The sequence below is a fragment of the Triturus cristatus genome, chromosome 7 (genome assembly GCF_964204655.1).
Source record: "Triturus cristatus chromosome 7, aTriCri1.1, whole genome shotgun sequence".
NCBI classification, from domain to species: Eukaryota; Metazoa; Chordata; class Amphibia; order Caudata; family Salamandridae; genus Triturus; species Triturus cristatus.
In genome coordinates this window covers 1,332,932,953-1,332,955,486 of record NC_140590.1, presented here as the reverse complement: position 1 = coordinate 1,332,955,486, position 22,534 = coordinate 1,332,932,953, and the positions used below count along the sequence as shown (strand labels likewise).

Sequence of the window (22,534 nt, the reverse complement as noted above, 5' to 3'; positions counted from 1 at the left end):
AAGTCATACTTTGAAAATTCCAAATCCAGTTGACTGTAAAGAAAAAGAGTATTTTGATGAATCAGAATCAAGTACTGAGTCAGATGACGGAGAGCCAAAAGATAAAGAAGGAGACAACTCTGAAAGGGGGGAGACAGAGCCAAGGTTAACTTTGGTCCCCAGAAGTAATTCCCTGAGGAGAAGGTTACAGATTTCTGATACCAGTTCGGATTCAGAGACAGAACAAAGAGCACACTCATCCAAGAAAGAACAAAAGAAGAACAAAGAAAAGGAAAGTGGAGAGACAATAAGAGAAATCCGTGAGAAGGAGGTGCCAGACGAAAGATTGAGAGAAATTCCACCTGAAACAACACTTTTAGATGGACAGGTGCCAGTTACAGAGAGAGAGGGAAAGATTATTGCGGAAGACCCCCGAGGAGGCGTAGGGAACTCCAACATCCAGTTAGAAGCAGGGACAAGTAGTCAGCAGGAAGATTGCGTGACGGAGATTCGAGCAGGGACAGAAGTAGGGAAAACAAAAGAAGAGGTGAAAAAAGAAATCGTTGAAGGTAAAAAGCAAGTTGAAACTGTGTCTGAAGAAAGCGAAGATGAAATACCAGAAGGCCGAGTTCTGAGAAAGAGAGCTTGGAGAACTGAAAAGTATGATAAAGGGAGTAAATTGAAAAGAGCGGCATAAGATGAGGTGTGGCCAAACAAAATAAAGAGACTGAGATATCGACTGACACGTGTAAATTCGGTAGAGCTGAACAGGTGAATGAAGTAACGAGTCAGGAAAAATCAAAAGAAGAACAAATAGTAGTCAAAGAAAACAAACTAACAAGAAAACTTAACCAGAAGTATAAATCACCGGAATGGACATATGTGGCCCTGCCTGAAGTGAAGGAAGAGGCGGATAGCCAAGGAAATCCAGAGGTGGTTGTACCGGAAGTGGTTGAGGAAGACGAAGAATCGGAAATCCTGAGAGTTATCTTGTCCGATATTGGAGAAGAAGCGGATGTTCAGGACAACTGTATGCTGAAAACGAGAGGAAAGTAAAAGATGGTGAGATGCCAAACTGAATGAAACAAGGAAGTTACCGATGGAAAAACAATAAAATACTGAAAAAGACAAAAACTGGTAGAACCACGTAGGTGCTTAGAAGCCTTGAGTTAGAAACTAGTTGTGAAGTAGAAGAGGCTAAGTCAAAAGACACGGCTCGTTTTAGAAAGATGGCAAACATAGAAAGTAGCAAAAGTAGATGTACCTTCCTTAGAAGATGGTGCAAAATGTGTTGTTGTTGTACAGGATTATTAATGCTTCTTTGGAGTATTCTTGCTCTACTAATTTCATTTAAAGTTACTGTAGATACATTAGAAGGACATAGCGATAACATAACTATTATAGGGAAAGTTCAAAAGGTAGTTCCAACTAGAATAGATAAAAACTATTTACATAAAGATAGATCAATAACAGATTTTTCTAACAATGTGTTTTCAAAGTTGTATGAATATGTAAAAACAATGGACGTAAGGGATTGCTACGTATGTATGCAATTACCTGCATCTGTATCTGAAGGAGTGACTTATCATCACCTTCCTGTAACATATGGAATAACATGTAGCGTAACAGCTAGTTTATTTTATCAAACAGGTAAATTAGAGTATTATTTTTCAGATGTAGATACTATATTTTCACAAGTACCAGCAATTAACAAACTAAACAAGGTAAAACCTGTAAAGGTATTAGGTGAATTTTTCTTAGAGACTAAAGAACTAACCTTAGAATATATATTTAGAAATAACTTGACTTGCAGTTTAAAGAAAGAAGAGAAGACATTTTTGGATATGGTTGAAGAAAGGAGATTGAAAATGCAAAGAAAGGCTTCAGAAGGGAAAGTGGAGAAAACGGTTTGGGATGTAGAAACTGAGAAACACTTAAGAGGGGAAACGAGTCCAACTATGGTTTAGATTGGCCTCAGAAAGGGAAATTGTGTACAAGAAGGAATCAGACAGCGTATGACAATTATTTTCTAGGGAATAGTGAGTGACATGATACATACCGGATCATGGAAGGATGGGGATTTAAAGGTGGAAGAGATCCAGTCTTTCCAGGGCTGTATTTCATTTGTGGGAACAGGGCATATTATCGTTTGCCAGACCATTGGTATGGCACATGTTATGTTGGCCTGGTTTTTCCAAAGATTTTTCACATGGATAGAGGAGAAGATGGTGTACATAGTCTAGGTAGTTATTTAGCACGTAGTAAGAGAGAATCTTGGACTGAAATTGTGGGTGACATTTTTGGAGCACTGATACCCGCAGTGGGAATATCTCTGAGTGCGAACAAAATTAGAAAACTTTCAACAGTAGTGGATCGCTTGTCAACAAGCACCGCTGGAGGATTCTTATTGGTGAATACTGAAATGGTTGCTATGCGAGCTATGGTAATGCAAAATCGACTTGCCCTTGATATTTTATTGGCAAAAGAGGGTGGAGTCTGTGGAATGTTGAAAGTTCAACATTGTTGTACTTCCATTCCTGACGAAAGTAGAGATTTGAAAATTTATATAAAAAATATTACAGAATTGCATGACGAAATTGTACCTCTGGAGGTTGAAGGTGTCTGGGAGAAGATTGGTAAGAAAAAATCAGCTATTAAGGACTTTGTAGTAAAATTAGGTAGTACATTTACAGGTAAGATATTATTTCCATTAACATGTGTAATTATCCTAGTGTTAATAATTAGACTAGGTTGTATTTGTTGCAGAAAGAATAAAAACCAGAAAAGAATAAAAAGAGAAAACTTAAGGAGAAGGGATAAGAAACAAGAAAGAGAATTTGAAGAAATAGAACTAGAAGAGTTAAAGGATAGCATGTATAAAACAGCAAAAAGAGAAGAAAAAGGGGAAACTGAAATATGAATGAAACAAGAAATCAATTTAAATTTCCGAAAAAGGGATACAAAAGTTTTGATTAGTGTGGTGATATAATCACCAAAGGGGGGATTGCTGGAGCGGGTAGTACAAAATGTTGTATACCCCCCCATTCTGCATGTTTATATTAATCTGAATAATTAACTAATAGTAATCATATTAATTGGTTTGCAGTGAAAACATTAATCAATCATACTAACGAAAGAATTACACGTGGGAATTGCACCTTGCATGGCTATATTAATTGTAAACTAACTTGAGTACGCATATTAATAGTAGAAAATTAGAATATTGCATGTTATATGTTGCTTTGGTGATGTATTTGTGATTTGTGCTTTATTTTGTAAGTATAAACCGCTCTGAGTATTGCTTCTACTAGATAAATACACACACATATGGGTATTAGCAAGGGGATAACATTTCATTAGTCATTTCTATGTTTTAATTACGTTTTTGGGTTTCTTTTGCTTAAGTTGACCATTTCGGCCTATACAAGATGGCTGAACGAGACGTTAAACGTGACTGCCCTGACAACATGTGGTTCTGGGTGAAGTGCGCAGGTGTCACCGCCAGCACCAAATCCAATAGGCCGCACCCTGCTCGTCACACCAGCAAGTTGCCCCAAGGAACTGTGGTCAATGTAGTGGCGACGGCGAGTACGCCTGTGCCACAGTGTTTACAAAAAAGTATGTGTCGCATTAGCCATCCCTGGACACGTGTTTCGAGGTAGTTGCCTCTCGTCAGCAGGGAGCAGGTAAGTGTATAGGGGTGCCGCGTGGACTGCCAAAAAGTAATTAAAACAGGTAGAGTACCTCTCTACTGCTCTCTACTTGCTTCTGCTAGATAAATACACACACATATGGGTATTAGCAAGGGGATAACATTTTATTAGTCATTTCTATGTTTTAATTACGTTTTTGTGTTTCTTTTGCTTAAGTTGACCATTTCGGCCTATACAAGATGGCTGAACGAGACGTTAAACGTGACTGCCCTGACAACACGAGGATCTGGGTGAAGTGCGCAGGCGTCACCGCCAGCACCAGTGGCCTGGACCTGACCCCGGGAGAACATGTACCCCTTCAAGGACGCTCCGGGAACCTAGCCAATACCAAAGACAATGCTTGATTTAAAAACCGGAATCAGCAAGTGCAATGAGTTCATCGTTTGACACCCTGAGAACTGAATCTCACTACCCCAAGTCGACCAATCAGGACTTTCTAAACCCCGATCTTGATACTTTTTGACATTATTTTCATTATAAAAGTAGGTAGGGAATTGGACAAATTGCTATCGCATGGTTTTGCTCTTCTTTGACGAACTTGATTTCCTGACGTTATGCTGACGGAGAGGACAGTGACACTGCTGGACAGCTGTTATCCTGAATCTTTGAGAGACTGAATTGCGGCCTAACTTTGCTGAATGAAATTCTTCCTTGACTGACTGACTTAGAGGACGACTTTAGCCAGAATAGGTAAATATGATGTTCTGAAATGCTGATGATGATGATTTCTAACGTTTCTTGCAATATTTCTTAAATAAAGAATACTTGATTAATTGACAAATGTGTTGTGTCGATTATTTGAAAAAGAGCATTAGGATAAAGAAGTAGTGTGTAGATAGATGAGTTTAGTCACTAAAATCATACACAACAACTAAATGACCCATCTCCTTATGAGAGGGATATCTTGGGTCTGAAGTCAATGTGTTTAGTTTAAGGTAAAGGTATTCCTTTCATGTCAGCGTTTGGAAGCTTATTTCCCTAGGAAAGCAGATCAACAGAGTGTAAGTATTGGTGTTATGGGCCCCACCAATGAATGTATGAGTGAATTTGATGCTGAGGTATTTGGTCTGTGACGAAGGGGGAATTTGATGTTCCACGCTGCAACACTACAGTAAATGACACCCAGCTCTCGTCTCGCAATTGACTCTCATAGAACCCTCATATTATTACAGTGATGAGGTGCTAGATACAGGCCACCACATCATCACAGGGCAACAGACCGGATCAGGTTACAATTCTAGATATCACAACTTTCCTATTCTGCTACTACCCCAAACCAACCCCAGCTTGTGAAGTATTTAATAAGCTTTCACCACCAAATGCCATCCCTATCGACTCCCTTTACAACGCTTGGAGGGCCCGAACTCAAATGTTTTGCTTAGCGTGGGTCTTGACAAGGTTTGAAGGCTACAGGAATTCTAGACCGCCACTTCCATCTCTTTCGCGGACAACATTTCACTTCACGGTAAGGCAGAGTAATACAATGAACTCTTTGGGAAGGCAAAACTAAGCTCTACAGCAAAGAAGGGTTATGGTAGGAATGTTCATTCAGCATAAGGAAACGCACCCCCAATATCCACGAAATCATGCCCCTTTTCATGTGCCCCGAATTCCCACTGCTGGTAGGTGCATCACACTGGGTTTATTGCACTCCACAGGAGGAGTGTAAATGCCACTAGCATCAGGATCACTAAACGATCCCAGTGCGGGTTTGTGCGTGACGAACAGGTAATACCGAACACTGCCATGACCTAAATACAGAAATGCGCGTATGTTACTTTAGGTATGATTCCCTTTTTCCCACCACTCTCACCTCTTCGGTATTTCCTTCTTCAAGCCGGTCAAGTCGCCATGTTGACTCTTTTCAGTCATGTGATCTGTTATTGCTCCTATTTCCTGGTCTGGATGTCACAAATGGTGTTGTTACTTGACGAGCACAACAAACACAAAAAGAGGACAAACGTAATCGCCATCTTGGTATGGGAGTAACACCACATGTTGCCGATTGCACGCCGTTGGTAACAGATTATTGATGACTGCGTCTGCTAGGGGGAGCAACTGGAATTATGCAGCATAAAGCGGTACATTATGTGATCCTGCTACATTCTTGTATTGTCATTTTTACATGTTAAAATTCGGCAAATGTTTCACCTCAACAGAATTTGTCTGACACCCAGAAACAGCGACAAGCAACGGAAGGACAGTGACTATAGGGTTGCCACCTTAACAAGAGAAAAACGTACAGCCCATTTGTTGTTTTGAGAGTCTGCAAAAGCAGGATGTGATACAGGCGGGCAACTAGAGCAAAATTTCGGGGGGGGCTGAAAAAGATTTCGGGGGGGGGCTGAAAAAGATTTCGGGGGGCTAAGTCTTCCAGCCATAGGGAGAGTGGCTGTAAGAAGGGGTGAACACACAACAAAAGCCTCATTAACGAGTAAATGGTCTTTTAAAGACCTGTTAAGTACTCGGGTGCGGCTGCAATCAGACGGACGCCAGCCCGCGAGGCTATCTCAGCCGGGCTGACGCACATGACGGGGGGGGGGGGGGCTGAAGCCCGGTGAGCCCAATGGGTGTTGCGCGCCTGATGTGATACTAACAAGCATTTGCAAAGGCAATAGGTCTGGGCAATAGTCGAGTTCTGCGCTTTTGGCGTTGTCAATGTGACTTAATCTGTGTAGAAGTGCCCCCAGAGCCATTTTTTGGCAGCAGCAGGGTTACAATGATACGCAGGATGCTACACAAAAACCCTATTAACTTTCAGTTCCTCTGGGATCTGGAGCTGTGAGGTTGTTGTAAATCAGACACAGTCTTGCATCCAGGAGGTTGCAGCCCTGCCAAGTACCACTGATCAGGGGTTAGACTTTTCAATCATGTGATCTGTTATTTTATTACAAGACTGGAGGCTCCTATTATGCTATCCTTTTCTTGCCTTTAATAAACAGCAGCCAAGAAAAAAACTACAAATCCCAGCATGCTTAGAGATAAAACTACAGTATGCTGTCATAAAGAATGATACAGCCAATCAACATAAAGTAGCGTGCTACTCGCCAAAAAAGCCCTTCAACACCCCATCAGGGGTAACAAGCGCTATATAAATGAAAACCTTTTCCCCTCTTCTATCCCTCCTCTATCCGTCTGAATCCAAATAACTGACTAACCTATCCAACACCAAATTACTTTCATATTTCACTATACCAATTCAACACTAATCTTTTATGGGTTCTGGAGTAGCGTGCTACTCGCCTAAAAAGCGCTTCAATGCCTCGTCAGGGGTAGTAAGCGCTATATAAATGCAATTTCAATACAATACAATAAAGTAGACCTATAAATATCTTGACTGGGAGCAACAAGTCCTCTTTTCTTGCTGCTCACAGTCAAGATAAGTATTTCACATAATTATCCTCTTTTTATAACCTACCTTATTTTGTTTATTGACAATTAAGGTTGTATTACTGTTTTAATATTTATCCTGGTTTGAGATATTGGGATCCTATCACCCGCCTTCTGGCAGCCTTTCGGTGTCCTAACGTCTTTGGGTCCATGGTGACCGTTCGTTTTTCTGGCAAATTCTAAGGCCATTTTTCTCCCCTTATGGTTTTTGTTGTTCCCTCTGTTCATCGCGCATTCATTGCTCCCTCTGCTTCTTATCTGCAGTGTTAATTGTTCAGAGGGTCGCGGTCAAGGTCGCTTGTGGGGTTTCCTCCAGGCTTTGCAATCCTCCGTGGTGGCAGGACCTCCTCTTCTCGACCCATCCTTGTACGCTTTGCTCCACAGCTTTCAGCCGCATTGAACATATTTGTCCCTGGCGGTAGGATTTGAAGTGACAGTCCCTATATTGTATATATCATTAAAAAAAGAAAAATAAAGGGACAGTATTCCTTGGCCTATAATGGAGACATATTCTGATGATGAGGAGGCTCAGATTTTTAAGGATAATCTGAATTTATTTATAAAAGATTCCGTACAGCAAGCTGGTTCCAGCTCAATGGCTAATATTTAAAAAAAAATAGAAGTCTCTATGTAGAAAATATTGGCCAAAAACACTGATAATATTAAGAAAGCAAAGAAATGTTTTTTTTAACACAAGGTTGCAGCTAAAGACTCTCCTGTTATTCAATCTCTTTCAGAGGAAAGTGATATTTCTAAGAAAACTAAATTGCCAATTAAGATTGTTCAGTTGAGAGATACTGATGATGATGTGGGTGCACTGATGATGACATGTATAAGGATGATCCAGGCATAATGATTTGGTCTGGGCCTGCGGAGAAGAGGCATAACATTTCTCTTAATGGACTTGGAGAGTCATTCAAGCCTGATGGTACATCTAACGCACTACTTGATTTTTCTGGTCAACCAATATTTGATCCTACACTTATCCGTCACCCTAATTTTACTGAGTGGTCTCCTTATGAGCATGTATCTCTTTATGTTTCTGACAAATTACAACAGCCTTTAGACAAACTTTCCAGCAGTCATCTTCATTCTGAGTGTCCTAGGCCTTCCCTGCCAAATAACATTGCGATTACTCTCTCTATTGATCAAAAACATGCTTGTATTTTTCACCAAGTTTGGAAAGGATCCAAAAAAGGGAGTGGATAGAGCCTGGACTAAATTCTAAAACAAATTGTTGGATCTTACCGTTCCTCTAACCAGAATTCTAGACGTGGCGGAGGAAGCTAGGATTGAGGGTACTAAGGTGGATCCCATAACTCTGACTAATTGGGCTGAGAGGGCGATATGTCTTCTATGTAATGCTAATTTGTCGATGTCCCATGAAAGACGAAAGAGCTTACTTCTGAAATTGACCCTAAGCTGAGTAATTTCACATCCAAAGAAGTGGGTCTTGAGGCTAATGGTTTGCTCCTTGGCGATTGTTTCATCAAAGACCTCAGCAAATCTGTGGCAACTTTCAATTCCATCGATAAAGCTCAATATTCCTTACAAAGAAATTTCAGCCATCGGGTTTTTGGCAGGGCTAGCAAAGGCAGGAGTCGCTTTGCCTGCCGCAACTTCTCAAGGGGTTCATTTAACCAAATCAGAGGCTATTTCGGATGGCAACAAGACTACAAACCTCCATTTTATCCACAGAAGAACAGAGGTTTCAGACAGCGTGGTTTCCGAAACAAAGGATTTCAGAACTCAGGTGAGCGATCTTGTTTCTGCCCCTCTTTCAGTGGGGGGTGGACTGTAGCAGGTTAACTTCAGATCCATGGGTTCTTCAGACAGTACAGGGTTACTACATAGAGCTTTTTGCAACTCCTGTTCAGGAGAGGGTCCCGTCCACTGTTCCCAATAAGGTGCGCGCATGCGTGCAGCACCTCTGTTACCTGTAGCGCGCAGTGCTGTTTGTGGAGCGCACACACACACACACACAGCACATCAAACGACAACATTTGCGCCGCTGCTTTTAAAAAGCAGGCGGCGCAAAAAACAGGTGTTTCTTTCCTGTAGAGCCTGGCTGCAGTGCACACTGTGTGCTTTTGTTTAAGTATTCATGTTAATTGTAGCGCCGTCACGAGCTGCGATTTAAGCAAAAGCACACAATCTGCCCACAGCCGCGCTTAGGTAACTAAAGAAATACAGCAAGTCTACAAACATGGCGTCTAAAGCACACGTCGTGTTTGTAGACTTGCTGAATTTCTCTTCTTAACAGAGCTGGGCTGCGGGGTGAAGGTGTGACTTTGTTAAAGTTTTCAAGTTAATTGCAGCTCCAGACGAGCACTGCGATTAACCTGAAATCATTAACAAAGGTCAACAATCACTCCGCAGCCCAGCTCTATTAAGAAAAAAAATGCAGCAACTCTACAAACACGGCGTGAAAAGCACACATTGTGTTTGTAGACTTGCTGAATTTCTCTTCTCAATAGAGCGCAGCAGTGGGGTGATTTACACTTTTCTGTGCTTGGCATAGTGTGCCACCCTACTTGTATTTTCCTGTTTCTGTCATTGCATCCAGATATATGATACAACAAGTAACATCATACCGAGGGCTATAAGTGGGATGAAAAAACTAGGGAGTCTCGCAAAGGGGTGTGGCCAGTGTAATTAAGGCCGTGGCTTAAGACACATAAGCTAAAAATCTGTACTTAGCATAGTGTACCGCCCCACTTGTATTTTGCTGTTTCTGTCATTGAATCCAGATATATGATACAAGTAACATCATACCTACAAGTCAAGACTATTGGCTTTGTCAATGGTTGTTAGTTGCATAAGATAAATAAGCAGCAACTATGGCTTGTATGTAATATATTAAAAAAGGTTAAAGCCCTGGTGACACCACGACAATGTTGCTGCCCCTGAGCTTCAAAAAGAGAAGGGAAACCCAGAGAGAAAATGACTCTCTTTAAAGGATTTCCCAACCCCTACAAGTAGGGTGACCAGATCGTGCGACCCAAAAACCGGGACATTTCACAAAAATAGAGGAAAGACTACAAATGTACATCAATAAAGTGGCAAATAATGACAGTCCTCATCCTCATAGAAACACAGAAGAGGCACTAAGAAAATAAACAAAATGTAAGTTTTTTAAAACCAGCATCATGCCTGTTAATTAAACTGCTTACTTATAACAGCTGCTTACTAGCCCTGCTTTGGAACGCCTAAAAAAATGCCTCTCACTGTTTTTAGTTCACCCTCTCAAAAGACCGGGACATGAGCCACTTTTACTGAAATCTGCCGGGACAACTGTTGAAAAACCGGGACGGTCCGGGCAAATCCGGGACTCCTGGTCATCCTACCTACAAGGCTCACCTGGCATGACATCATGCCCTAACTTCTCTACTAGTGAGCAGTGTGAGCACGCGCACATCGATGTGCCTACTGTCATTGCAGTCTGGAAAAAAACGGACCGCCTGTGCCAGTGCACAAAACAGAGCCCTGTAGAGACCTGTTTCGAGGCCCCCTTTAAAAACTGCCAGCGCTCAGCACCGGTGAGACCCGGCCAACTTAAATCCCTGCTCATACCTACAAGTCAGACTATTGACTTTGTAAGTGGTTGCTAGTTGCATGAGATAAATAAGCAGCAACAATGGCTTGTATAAATTAAATCCATCTAAATTTGAAAATATCGAAACTCTCCTGCCATCTTTCTAGTTGTGATGAGGCTGCCAATGACAGAGACTTGCTTGAGTGTCTTTTATGGTCACGCTGGTAGTACAGTTTTAACAACCCCTTTGGACAAAATGTGACATTTTAACAAGAAGCAGTTTGACTGTTAATGAGATTCCCATTTTTTTGTACTTGCATATATTAGGGCGAAAGGGGGTGATCTTCTGTACAAAACCCAGCTCTGAAATTTATCAGGTAAAGCAGACTGTCTTGTGATAAGAGCTTGCCATACATCTAGTAGTGTAGCTTCTGTACTGTGGTTGGGACAGAAAAGTGACCAATGGGAATTCAACAGTTGGCGTGCTTCTAAATATTTTTCAAATTGCAGGGCGATTTTTCTTTCCAGGTTTAATGGGGTCAGAGAAAGGAAGAAAGGGGAAATGTTTGTGGTATTTCTCTATTTTTTTTTTAATGTAGGTGCTCATTATGGCAAGTCTGTAGAATAGACTAGATGAACCTTGACCCTGTGAAACACTGATGATGGTAACTGTAGTCTTGAGCAGTGGAGGAGCAGAGTCTTTTTTAGGGTCTTAAATATTGTTCTATTATTGTCTTGAAAAACTGACATCTAGAAAGAGTGTGTTTTTTATGCATGATGATCTGTGATCTGAGCATTCCACGGAATTAGGTGATGTACCAGTGCAGTGATGGTGCAGGTTTTCACAGATCTCTTGTCAGCGTTGTAATGTTGGTTTAAGTTTGTATTTTTTCAAGGATTTGAAAGTTGCATAGCAGTTCAGTGATCACTTTTCTCACCTATAAAAGCCTCTAAGCGCACTGCCCATTCCTAGTCAGCTCGTTTCACTTCATCTGAAAGTTTTCTTGTTAATTGCAGCTCCAGACGGGCGCTGTGATTAACCTCAAAACTTTAACAAAGGCTCGCAATCACCCTGCAGCTGCGCTCTATTAAGAAAAGAAATACAGCACCTCCACAAACATGGCATGTAAAGCACAACCCATGTTGGTAGACTTGCTGTATTTCTCTTCTTAATAGAGCTGGGCTGCGGGGTGATTGTGTGACTTTTTAAACGTTTCCGTGCTTGGTATAGTGTGCCTCCCAAGTTGTATTTTCCTGTTTCTGTCATTGCATCCAGATATATGATACAACAAGTAACATCATACCTACAACAAGTCGGACTATTGGCTTTGTCAGTGGTTGGTAGTTGTATAAGATAAATAGGCAGTAATATGATATTGATTGAAAAAGCTTCCACTTAAAGCCCTGGTGACACCACGACAATGTTGCTGCCCCTGAGTTTCAAAAAGAGAAGGGAAGCAAGTGTTAGTGAAGAGAATAATCCAGACAGATGGATCAGTCATTTACACACTTGCAGCTGCCATCTACTCAGACCTGCATCTTAGCAAGATAAAAAATCTTGGCAAGGCGTAACCAGCCTGCCACCCTTCTTAGTTCGTTCAGGTGAGCACGGTTACATAGAGCAAGCGTTTAGAAATGAAAAGATGGCGAAAAAGGCTCCTTATAGAACCCCCCAACGTCGATATGCAGGGACGCTACTTCTGAAGCATTGCCATACCACACTCGCTGTCTTCTCTGACATATCTTTTGTCCTTTTTTCTTCCACTCCCCAGCTGCTCTCGCCATCTCCTTCTCTTCTTTTTCTTCTTCCTCATATCAGTCCTGCTCCACGTTTACGCACTTTCCCCATCTCCCCATCCCATTCTTGTCTCCATTTCCCTCTCACTGCCTGTTCTTTGCTTCTCTCTTACCGGTTTTCCATTCTCAGTTCTCCCTCCCAGGTCTCCAAGGTCTCTGGCTGACTTTTTTTCTACTTTGTTCCTCTCTCCCCCTTTCTCCTCCACTAAATCCTATTTCTCACTAGTCTCCTCTCCTTTTCCTTCAGGCTATGTTACAATTTTGAAAACACATACCACTATCTCTGAATATTAAATGGAAGCACATTTAGAATTTGGACCAGTGAGCCTCTGCAGTGTCGGTGACCTGGCCAAAAAGGACATGAAAAAGCTGAAATTGGATCATAAATCCAAAGCTGTTCTAATCAGGGGCCCCAGAAATAAATTTGGCCCAGGGCATTTGTTAAAGTTTTCATGTTAATCGCAGCATGCATCATGAGCTGCAATTAACACGAAAACCTTAACAAATGCACACAATCACCCCGCAGACCAACCCTATTAAGAAAAGAAATGCAGCAACAGAGCTGCCAAGGTTTCAAATTGCAATGTGGGATGTTTTCCTAATTTCACTGTAATTATTAGTGCCATTTGAACAGGACCGGCTTTAGTTCTGGTGGCGCCTGGTGTAACAATGTTTGTTGGCGCCCCAATGACCACCTCCGCTATGGATACTCTCATTACCAACCTTTAACAGTGCCCCTGAAGACTCCATAACCCTTTTCACTTTCATATTTATTTTGTTTAATAGCGCCACTCATACCAGTGTAAGGTGTTAAGCACTTTACATCGCATACACATTACACAGAGACACTGAATCATAGTGTGTAAATCAATGTATAGGAAATGTTACATCAGACAGAGGAATAAAATGTCTCTTCTTAACAAAGCTGGGCTGCTAGGGTTTTAAGCAAAAGTTTGGAGTGATATTTGGCGCTGCACACACGTGCGGTCTGGTTCCTGGCGCACATAGCCATGGCTGCAGCGCACAGAGACCAGACCCTACACTGCCACACACAGAGGGAAAAAATTAGAGGGAATATTGGTTCCGTCCCCCCTTTCGTTTTCAAAAATGACCTGTACAAAAGGTGGCTTTCAAAATCATTTACTCACATTTCTCTTGTTTTGAATTTAACAATGCCAGTGCTACCAACCATTTTTAGGTCGAGCCTATAGCGGCAGCGCGCAAGCGCTGCTCGCTTTGCGAGGCATGCAGTATTCAGCATGAGTGGAAACTTTGTTGAAGCTCCACCCGCTCTCCGCCCATTGGCTTGTGTCTTTGTCCTCAGTAAATGCTGTCTTCTGATTCATTTTGCGCTTGCGCTGCTCGCTTTGCGGGCATGCAGTATTCAGCATGAGTGAAACTTTGTTGAAGCTCCAACCACTCTCCGCCCATTGGCTTGTGTCTTTGACCTCTGTAAATGCTGTCTTCTGATTCATTTTGAGGCTTGTTAGTCCCTCCTTATGACGGCTATGTTGTAATTTGTCACCTCCCATGGCTACTGGCCCCTTCACTTTGAGTGTTACACCGTAGGTGAACTGTGAGCACTCCTTTGTGCCCCCTTCTCCCCCTGCCGGCACTCTCGTTGTCTGTGCCCGTGGCCCCCACCCTCCCACCCATTGTCCGTGATGCAATATGCAATAGGTTTGGTTAAATGCGAGTCCTATGGCATTGCAACTGCTTGTTTTTTTTTTACATCCCAGTGTTTAATCACCGAACCCATATTGAGCACATACTGTGCTTTTGAATTCCACTGTTTATGTTTTGAAATTTTAAAAATGAACTCCTCGGAATCATGTATACTCGTGTCGTACTTGTGTACCAAATAATAGATTTCCGTGAGGTTATTATTCAATTTGGGCAACGTTACAAAAATGGTACAAACGCATGGCAAATGTTCCTATAATAAATAATATGTCCTTTTCAGTGAAGCCACTTCTGCGGTTGTATTTCAAAGTGAGTTTCATGCAGTGGAACGCGAGGAGACGTCCTTACTGCTTGGTGTGTTTTTTTCGCGTTTGAGTAGTGTTACATAATGATAAGACGGGATTCCGACAGAAAGATGAAGTTAAAACATGTAACCATACCATTAAACTGTACGGGCCTAGATGCAGTTATATTTATTTAAAGCAGTCGACATTGGCCAACGTACATTTGGGAGGGGTTCCATTTTCGTCATCAGTCGTCATCCGTTTGGTGCACCGTGTACCATGAGATTGGTAGGTCTGTGTTTTTTTTAGACTTGCGTGTCGTCTTTATTATCTCTGCAATGTATTAAACAGGTCACATTTTCTTATGTATATTGTCGTTATGGCAGAGGAACTAGCCCCAGTATGATCACGGTTGTATATGTCTTCCTTCAGCTCATGGTACATTTGCTGCATGAGGCGTTTTGTGAATTATTGATGAACAGATCCGTTTTCAGAACGTGTTTTGTTTCCGTATTCGTAGCATAAGGGGTTTCCTACTGATATTTGGAATTAAAAGTGGTTTAATGTTAATTACTAGTATGTGAGAGCAGGAATAAACGCGTTGTCATTCCTTTGTGTGCATTAGTGACATGGTTGTTTTAAATTACATTTCTTAAACGTGCCTCATAATGTAGATTTTCCTAGTTATTATGACGGAAAGTCTTAATTTTATTAAAGACACGGAGGCGTGTATTATGCTTTTCTTATCTTGCATTTATTACATAGCAGCCAAGATAAGTGAAAACACTACAGTTCCCAGGGGCCCAAGCAAACAGGCTGGCCAATGGGAACGCAAGAAAAACGAGACCTGATAGCCAATAGCAAGGTAATAACCTATAAAACGTCACATCTGACTGCGGAGCTTCCTCTTTTCGCTGACGAGCAGATCAGATAAAATCAGAAAACAATGGAACAATCGCCAAAACAATAGAAATAGCCAAAGTCCAGGAACAAACTTCTTGAGCCAGATTCATACAGGAGGAACAAACAGCAGGATTCACTGTAGACGGATCCAAACCGGAAGGAGGAATGATTCGGGAAGGAGAAGACCATCTCTGTTGAGGAACCGGACCATCGCGAAGATGCAGGCGGCAAGGCCGGATTCGCTGAAGGGAGAGAGAAACACATATTAGTAGTGTAGAGGTGGGATAATACTCGCCTCCGTGTCTTTAATAAAATTAAGACTTTCCGTCATAATAACTAGGAAAATCTACATTTTATGGCAAGACCGAAGGCTCCTATTATGCTTGTTCAAAGCATATTCACCACCAAAGAAGCCACAGTATCAATCGGTTTGCAATAAAACATACGAAAGACATTGTCATTGGTCCAGTCAGCTGATCTCAGAATGTCCTCAAGATGAGAACTTGCCCAAAAGGCTTTAGAAGCCATGGCTCCCCTTGTGGAATGGGCTCCGAAAACGGAGACATCAATGCCCGCAAGGGACATAATCCAACGCACCCAACGGGCCAGGGTAGCGGAGGAGACAGGAAGGTGGGGTTTACGGAATGAAATAAGGAGTTGGGAATGAGAGGGCGCTCTGAGATAAGAAGTCCTTTGTTCATACATTTTTAGACATTGGCCTGCACATAGCTTAGGATGAGAGGGAAAATAAGGGTAAAACACTGAATTCAAATTTGTTTTAGTTCGTCTATGAATCTAAAACATAACGCCTGTTGGGGAAAACTGACGAGATGAAATTTCCAAAGCTTTAACATCAGAAACACGTTTAATGGAAACAAGGCACAAAAGCATGGTAAGTTTAGCAGATAACATTTTTAGAGAAAGTGCATTATTATCTGGTAAGTCAGAAAACAGCTTAAGAACCACAGAAACATCCCATAAACTGGAATGCTTAGCCAACGGAGGTTTGGAACAATGAACTCCTTTCAGAAGACGACAGATCAGAGGATGAGCGCCTACTGGCTTGCCGTCAATAGGAGAATGATTGAGAGAAATGGCAGACCTGTACAAGTTTACTGTTCTGTAAGACTTACTTGCACTAGCTTCAGAGGCCAAGAAATTGACTACAAAATTTAGAGGAGCTGAAAGGGGATCGATATGCCTTTCCAGACACCAGCTTGCCCAAAGAGACCAAGCGGATTTGTAAGCTTTTGAGGTCCCAGGGGCCCAGGCTTTGCTGATAAAGAGAGAAGCCTCTTGCGAAATGGGGATGTCAGGAGGGACAGGCTGGAAACTTTCCAGGCCGAAAGAACCAGGGAGTTGTTCAGAATGAGATTGTGTTGCGAGCCCTGAGGATTCAGAAGCAAGTCCTCGCAGGCCGGGAGAAGAACCGGAAAATCCACCGTCATCTCCAACAGGGACAGGAACCAAATCTGAGATTGCCAGAATGGGACTACCAGGGCCAGGGAAGTCGACTGATGACGTACCTGGGAAAGAACTCTGCTGGTCATGAGGAAAGGAGGAAATGCATAGTTGAGGTGACTAGACCAATCTTGAAGGAAAGCATCCGTAGCCAGGGCAGAAGGATCTGGTCGCCAGCTGAAGAAACGGGGCAACTGAATGTTGAGACGAGAAGCGAAGAGATCGATAAAGAAAGGACCCCATTTTTTGAGAAAGGGATTAGAAAACGGATGTAAGCAGCTTCCAATCGCTGGAGTCCCGACGAAATCGAGAATGGCAACCTGCTATGGAATTGAGGTCTCCCGGCAGATATTCCGCTGACAAGGAAAGTTGATTTGACAGGCAATACTCTGCGAGAGGTTTTGACTTGGTACCGCCGAGGTGGTTGATGTAGCGGACCGCAGAAACATTGTCCATGCGGAGAAGGATGGAACATCGAACTCTGTTCTTTGAAAGACTTTGGATTGCAAAGGAGCCTGCAAGCATCTCTAAGCAATTGATGTGCAATTTTGACTCCTCGCAAGACCATGTACCGCCAGTCGATATTGGACCACAGCGGGCGCCCCAACCCGACAGGCTGGCATCAGATTCTAATACAAGATCTGGGGCCGAAGCGAAAATAGTTTGCCCGTTCCACGCATCGAAATGGTCGATCCACCATTGAAGTTCTACGCGTGATTCCTGATCCAAGACGATAAGATCGGCGTAGGCCAAGCCTTGGCGCAGATGCCTGATTTTGAGGCGTTGAAGGGCCCGATAATGCAGAGGACCCGGAAAGATGGCATGAATGGACGCCGAGAGGAGACTGACGATTCTTGCCAGCAATCTCAGAGATATGAGAGAAGTCCGAAGGACGTAGGAAATCTCCGCCTTGATCGAAGAGACCTTCGACTGAGGACAAAGAAGGGAGGCTGCGGCGGAATCTACCAGGAAGCCTAAGAATTCGATGCTCTGAGATGGAAGAAGCATCAATTTTTTGAGAAACACAGATCCAAGAGCAGGGATTGAGTGATGCCAAGTTGTGACAGAAGAAGCTGTTTGTCCGTATTCATGATTAAAATGTCGTCCAAATAAATTATCACTCTGATCCAGAGGGAGCGCAGAAAAGCTACCACCGGCTTTAAGAGTTTTCTAAAGCACCATGGTGTTGAGGACAGGCCGAAAGGAAGAGAGGTGAAGTGGTAGGTCACGCCCGACCACTGCAATTGGAGGAATTTGGAATGAGAAGGGTGAATGGGAACAGTGAGGTATGCGTCCTGTAAGTCCAAACGTACCATCCAGACGAAGAGTATCTCTTAAATGAAGAATAGTCTCCATCTTGAAGTGGCGATTCCCTACGAACTGATTGAACCATTTCAGGTTGATCACCGGACGCAGCTCTTTGTTCTTTTTCTTGACAAGAAAAATGGAACTTAGGAAACCTGTAGGGTCGAAAGGGGCTATTTGAATGGCCTGTTTTAGGTGAAGGGTCTGAATCTCCGACGAGATTAGAAAAACCATGTCGTTTGAAAAAACCAGAGGAGGGGGGAACACAGTTTGGAAAGGCGGCGAATAAAGCTCTATAAGATAGCCTTGAACCGTATTTAGAACCCAAGGATCTGTGGTGATAGTTTGCCATTTTGGAAGAAACAGTTTTAAACGCCCTCCCACCGGGGGAGGGGATGAAGGACATACCTTTTTGGTTGTTGTTGCTGTTGCGATAGTTTCTCTGGCCACGAACTCTGAAACCCCTACCCTGCTGAGGGTAGAATTGAGGCTTGTATTCCTGGGCGGAATTGTTGAAGGATCCTCTGGAGCCTTGGTTGTTGTAGGAACGGCCGGAAGAGCGACTCCTGCCTCTGCCGGCCCGTCCAAAAACCCGGGGTGAAAAAACCTTTTTAATGGATTGCTGAGCTTTGTCTAAAGAAGCAAAGGTGGACACGAACCTGCTGAAATCCTTGACTAAAGACTCTCCGAAGAGAAGGCCATTGACTTTAGCGCCAGGATCCTGGGGAGCTAAATTGGCCAGTTTAGGGTCCAATTTGATAAGAAGGCCTTTACGACGTTCGTGCGTGATGGCGGCATTGGCGTTACCAAGCAGACAAAAGGCTCGTTGGGCCCACGTGGAAACGTCCTCCGCTGGCAATTCAGAGCCGTCTAGACGAGCAGTTTCGGCCATGTGAAAAATGAGCGCCATTGGACCCACAACATCAAGCAGTTTATCCTGGCAGGTGGACCAGGCCTTGTCCACCCCCTTGCGAGGATCTTTGGCGAATTTGGAGAAGAAGGTAAGTAAGGGTTGGTCGATGTAAGGGACCAAGGTAAACTTTTCGGGCAAGGAGGGCTTGGGGCACTCAGATTTCAACCTCGATCTGACCGAGGCATCCAAAGGTAGGCGCAACCTTGCAGAAATGTAATCCCCCACACGCGAAGAAGGCAACCATTCAGTAGAATTAGGATGGCGAATTGAAGCAGGGTCAAACATGGGGACCCCTTCTGAATCAAAACTGGATCAAAAGCGAAAGAATCTGGTTTGGTTTTCTTGAAGGGAGGGGAGGGAGGGTCTGAAACATCAAACAGATCAAAAAGGTCATCTGCGTCATTCATGTCGTCATCAGTGTCCAATATGGTGGATATGACCAATTTCTTTGGTAACTCTGCGTGCTTCACTTTATGTTTACGTTTGCCCTCGGAACCTAAAATCCCCTCCTGGGAGGCACTTGGTTCTCAGTCAAGCGCGAGGAAACCCCGCCAGACAAAAGTGACGCAGTGTTGGAAGCATGTAACGAAGCAGAGGAAACCACCTTTCTTTTTCTGCTATCCCCCGCAGATTGGGCCAGAGCTTTGGACAAGAGACTTAACATGGAAGATTCCATAGCCTTGGACATGCGTCTCATAGACACCTCCACTGCATTCTCCACAGAGGAATTAATACATTTATTTAGGTCATGTTTAAAGGCTTCGCCTTCTTCATTGAGCTGAATAGGCTCAGGAGAACTGTCTACCTCCATTGGAAATAACAGAGAACAGCAAAGAGAGGTAGCTAAGGGTTAAACAACAGGCAGGAGGGAGGGGCGTGTAGAGAAAAACACTCCCAGGGGCATGGCCGAGTTGGCAAATCCTCCGGAGCTCCGTGAAATGGGCGTTAGGCAGAGACCGGGAGCACAGAGGTACGCGGGCAAAACCAGCAGAGGCAGGCCGAAAGAAAGGCAGAAAAAGGCAGGAAACACACTCAACGCTACACCAGGACTTTGAAAGGTGAGCGCGAGCGTGAGGAGGCCACGAGCCGCAAAATGCGCAACGGCACGAACCACCGTAGTCACACCCGCAGGAGGAAAAGACAGGAGTGGAGCAAGACCGCGTTGACGATAGAACGCTACAGGGGGCGCGTGAACACAGAGTAAGCAAAACAAACAGAATAAGGCATAAAAATACTGTAAACACGCACAAATAGAAACGTATCACAAATGAGCAAAAGATAAGTCACTTATCTGACTGCGAGCAGCAAGAAAAGAGGAAGCTCCACAGTCAGATGTGACGTTTTATAGGTTATTACCTTGCTATTGGCTATCAGATCTCGTTTTTCTTGGGTTCCCATTGGCCAGCCTGTTTGCTTGGGCCCCTGGGAACTGTAGTGTTTTCACTTATCTTGGCTGCTGTCTAATAAATGCAAGATAAGAAAAGCATAATAGGAGCCTCCGGTCTTGCCATAAAATTTCAAGTTTGCCACTACTAGCCTGCCTTAATTAATAGTCCGCCTTGGAAGTGGATCAGTCAATGTTGAAAATATATCCGCATACGCCTATTTTTGGCTACTGATGTGATTAATCCGTATCAATATTATATATAAGACAATCAGTGTTTTGCTGGCTAACATCTACTGAAATATTTTACGTTTGTTTTCTATTACATAAGGTTCACATTCTTATCCTAACCATCATGCGGAATCCCTTTCATTTCCACTGGTTTGTTATCCAACCACACAATGTGAGTCTAACATGTTCTTTGTGTGGATTTATTAGGCACATGAAACGGCCTGTTTAATCATAAGTCTTTTTTAATATATTAATTCAAACCCTATCAGTTTTGTACATTAAGGCATTCTAAGCTGTGAGGTCTTGGTAGAAAACGGTATCTTCATTTCAAAATGTGTAATCGGGGCTTTAAAGTTCCTCTTTTTAGGATACTTTATCTTTCTGACCCCAAGTCTAATTTGAAATTGAGACTTCTCTGTTGCTCCAGCATGACGCTTTTGCATCGTCCCAGTAGTCCTGCGTCTTTTATCATAATGTGCTTGATGTGTGGGAAATAAACTAACTGACCAGATACATGCAGCTATTGGACACTTTTGTATACTTTTCTTGCTTGTTCCAGCCACTGAGCAGAGGTGCTCAAAATTGTGCGCTCAAATTATAACAGCGTTACGAGTGGTCAATGTGTAAAAGTGGAGGATGTACTTTCACATAATTTATTGCAGTTCTGTGCATGACACAAGGTGAATGTTTATTAAAGTTTGTACATCGATGAGAAAATCCTGGAGCCTCAACCCTGTTTGTGACTCGGAGGGCCGAGGTTAAGAGTCCCAATAACCTATGTACTATTACATCACATTGCAAATCGTACATTCTCAGGGAGGTCGCAAACTATCTGCCTTATCAATAATAGTCGGGCCATGTCCATTAAAAGGAATGACTGCTGAGTATAAAAATATTGTTTTTTTAATGTTTCTCGTTTAGTAACACAGCGAAGCAGGCTTTGGTCTACTACCTGCTCAGGATATCCAATATGATTCTTCCATGGGAAGGTGGCCCACCGGGACAACTTTGCCGTACTGGCCTCAAAGCATTCATTCCATTTGAGACATCTTTCATATCTCTTCTTATTTTTGGTTCATAAATTGTAGCTTTCAAAACATCTTTGCAGTCAAATTACCTTGTGATTTTTTAATTGCAGGATTTGCAGTAGCAACACTTTCAATATCAGACTTATAATCCCCCAAATACATTTCCTTGTCAATATAGTCAAGTTCCCTAAAATAATTACCGTTTGGTGTCTCCTCTGCCTCTGTTAACTCTGCACCATTATGGTGCCTCCTGCACCTCTCTGAAATCATTGACACCAGACGTCTATCCTTCCTTTCCAATATCAGTATAATTTAACCTTTCCTCAAAAGCCCAGCCCCTGCCCAAATGATCCTACATTGCCCTTTGTATGACAACCCAGACCATCACAAGCTTCTTTAAAGTGGGTTCTGCCTTAGATGCAGCAGTTGGGCAGCAACAATCCAGGTGGTGAACAGCGCTGTAAGAATCAGGACAACTCCTGCTTCTTAACTTGTCTGTGGCTATTGTTACAGTTGATCGGTTGGTATTAATATAATAAAGTCCTCCTGTTTATATTGGAGCATCAGGTATAGTACATGTTCGTCCTATTATGTAGAATTATTGGTACACATAAACTACTACTGTTGGACCTCAGCCCTCTATATGCACCAGAGTATTCAATGCGTGTATGGAGCAACCAGGGCTATTCCTTGGCCGACAGACTATTCTCCTCCACCACCATGGCAGTGGCTCACAACATTACCTTAGAGTTTCACTGGCCAGTGGCATACTGGGATTTGTCTGAATTTTTTAACTGGGGGGTGGGGGGCATCTGGGAGGGCATGGAGTGATATGGAGAGTGGAGAAAGGAATGGTTTGAAACAAAGCAGGTTATTTCAGTTGGTTCAAGTTGCCTTTGTGATAGAGGTTTTTGGCTTCTAATGGATA

The 22,534-nt window shown here is 42.9% G+C and overlaps 1 protein-coding gene across 5 annotated transcripts in view; it reads right to left on the bottom strand.

Annotated features, from left to right (window-relative positions):
* SPNS1 (SPNS lysolipid transporter 1, lysophospholipid) overlaps positions 1 to 5,633 on the bottom strand; it is a 194,249-nt gene extending 188,616 nt beyond the window's left edge. The window contains exons 1-2 of one of the 5 annotated variants that reach the window (XM_085618957.1): positions 5,506 to 5,591; positions 848 to 1,014 (exon numbers count right to left, since the gene is read on the bottom strand). The gene's annotated coding sequence lies outside the window, so the exon portion shown is untranslated. Of the gene's footprint in view, positions 1 to 818; positions 1,015 to 5,505 lie in introns of those variants that run through there. The other 4 variants (XM_085618958.1, XM_085618956.1, XM_085618955.1 and 1 more) reach the window with 4 other exon arrangements.
* Between the last annotated feature and the right edge of the window lie 16,901 nt (positions 5,634 to 22,534).